The sequence below is a fragment of the Triticum dicoccoides genome, chromosome 2B (genome assembly GCF_002162155.2).
Source record: "Triticum dicoccoides isolate Atlit2015 ecotype Zavitan chromosome 2B, WEW_v2.0, whole genome shotgun sequence".
Taxonomy (NCBI): Eukaryota; Viridiplantae; Streptophyta; class Magnoliopsida; order Poales; family Poaceae; genus Triticum; species Triticum dicoccoides.
The window spans coordinates 769288939-769291945 of NC_041383.1; positions in this window are offsets into that span (position 1 = coordinate 769288939).

The window sequence follows — 3007 nt, forward strand, 5'->3', positions numbered from 1 at the left end:
CTTTGAATGAATTGAGTGACTCGACTTGGCACATGTTCACGCATGTAGTTGAAACAAATCAACATAAGCCTTCACGATATTTATGTTCATGGTGGATTATATCCTACTCATGCTTGTACTTGGTATAAATTAATTTTAATGCATGTTCATGACTGTTGTCGCTCTCTCAGTTGGTCGCTTCCCAGTCTTTTGCTAGCCTTCACCTGTACTAAGCAGGAATACTGCTTGTGCATCCAAAATCCATAAACCCCAAAGTTGTTCCATCTGAGTCCACCATACCTTCCTATATGCGGTATTTACATGCCGTTCCAAGTAAATTTGTATGTGCCAAACTCCAAACCTTCAAATGAAATTCTGTTTTGTATGCTCGAGCAGCTCATGTTTCAACTAGGGATGTCTGTATCTTCCATGCTAGGTGGGTTATTCTCAAGAAGAGTGGACTCCGCTCCTCATTCACGAGAAAATGGCTGGTAACCGAGATGCCCAGTCCCATGCTCAAAAAGATCAAAGCAAATCAAAATAATTAAACAAAACTCCCCCAAGGCTGTTGTTAGTTGGAGGCACTCGTTGTTTTGAGCAAGCCATGGATTGATGCTTGTTAGTGGTGGGGGAGTATAAACTTTTACCATTCTGTTTGGGAACCGCCTATAATGTATGTAGCATGGAAGATATCGCCATCTCATAGTTATTGCGTTGACAGTGAAAGTATACCGCTCAAAATGTTATTCATCTCTATTTTAAAATCGAGCTCTGGCACCTCTACAAATCCCTGCTTCTCTCTGCGAAGGGCCTATCTATTTACTTTTATGTTGAGTTATCACCCTTCTTATTAAAAAGCTCCCGCTGGAGAGCACACTATCATTTGCATTCATTATTATTAGTTTATATTGGGTATGGCTTGACTGGATCTCTTTTACCATGAATTACAATGTTTAGTCAGTCCTTGATCTTTAAAGGTGCTCTGCATTTATGTTTTGCGGTCTCAGAAAGGGCTAGCAAGATACCATCTTGTTATATCATATTGTGATTGTTTTGAGAAAGTGTTGTCATCCGAGTTTTATTATTATTGCTCGCTAGCTGATTATGCCATTGATATGAGTAAATATGAGACCTAAGTGTTATTGTGAGTATGGTTAGTTCATAATCTTTGCTGAAAACTTGAATGTTGGCTTTACATATTTAAAACAACAAGAGCAAATAGAGTTTGTAAAAGTTTTTCTTTATCACTTTCAGTTTATCAACTGAATTGCTTGAAGACAAGCAAAGGTTTAAGCTTGGGGGAGTTGATACGTCTCCAACGTATCTACTTTTCCAAACACTTTTGCCCTTGTTTTGGACTCTAATTTGCATGATTTGAATGAAACTAACCCAGACTGACGCTGTTTTCAGCAGAACTGCCATGGTGTTGTTTATTGTGCAAAAAACAAAAGTTCTCGGAATGACCTGAAAATCCACGGAGATAACTTTTGGAAAATATAAAAAATACTGGCGAAAGAATCAAGGCCAGGGGGCCGACACCCTGTCGACGAGGGTGGGGGCGTGCCCTCCCCCTGGGCGCGCCCCCTGTCTTGTGGGCCCCCTGATGCTCCACCGGCCTCAACTCCAACTCTATATATTCCGTTTTGCGAAAATCAGAGAGAAAGTTTCATCGCGTTTTACGATATGGAGCCGCCACCAAGCCCTAATCTCTCTCGGGAGGGCTGATTTGGAGTCCGTTCGGGGCTCCGGAGAGGGGGATTCGTCGCCGTCGTCATCATCAACCATCCTCCATCACCAATTTCATGATGCTCACCGCCGTGCGTGGGTAATTCCATCATAGGCTTGCTAGACGGTGATGGGTTGGATGAGATTTACCATGTAATCAAGTTAGTTTTGTTAGGGTTTGATCCCTAGTGTCCACTATGTTCTGAGATTGATGTTGCTATGACTTTGCTATGCTTAATGCTTGTCACTAGGGCCCGAGTGCCATGATTTTAGATCTGAACCTATTATGTTTTCATGAATATATGTGAGTTCTTGATCCTATCTTGCAAGTCTATAGTCACCTATTATGTGTTATGATCCGACAACCCCGAAGTGACAATAATCGGGATACTTCTCGGTGATGACCATAGTTTGAGGAGTTCATGTATTCACTATGTGCTAATGCTTTGTTCCGGTTCTCTATTAAAAGTAGGCCTTAATATCCCTTAGTTTCCACTAGGACCCCTCTGCCACGGGAGGGTAGGACAAAGATGTCATGCAGGTTCTTTTCCATAAGCACGTATGACTATATTCGGAATACATGCCTACATTACATTGATGAACTGGAGCTAGTTCTGTGTCACCCTATGTTATAGCTATTACATGAGGAATCGCATCCGACATAATTATCCATCACTGATCCAATGCCTATGAGCTTTTCACATATTGTGCTTCGCTTATTTACTTTTCCGTTGCTACTGTTACAACTACTACAAAGCTGCTATCTTTACTTTTGCCACTATTACCTTTATTATCATACTACTTTGGTACTAAATACTTTGCTGCAGATACTAAGTTATCCAGGTGTGGTTGAATTGACAACTCTCCTGCTAATACTTAAGAATATTTTTTGGCTCCCCTTGTGTCGAATCATTAAATTTGGGTTGAATACTCTACCCTCGAAAGCTGTTGCGATCCCCTAGACTTGTGGGTTATCAGCGTGGTGCTTTGCGCTGAGTTCGTGATCCTCGGTAAGGGGAGGAGGTACCTCGGCGGCCTTAAACAACAACTTCCAAACGTCTTTGTGCGTCGTGTCAAAGAGGTCTTGCGGCGTCTGGTGTTCGGCCGGGTCGAACTCCCACATATTGAATGCCCATCTTTGACACGGGAGGATCCAGTAGAAGAGCATGACCTGGACCACGTTGACAAGCTTGATTTTCTTGCTTATCATATTTTTGACACAGTTCTGGAGTCCGGTCAGCTCCATCGGTGCACCCCAGGCTAATCCCTTCTCTTTCCAGGAGGTGAGCCGCATGGGGATGCC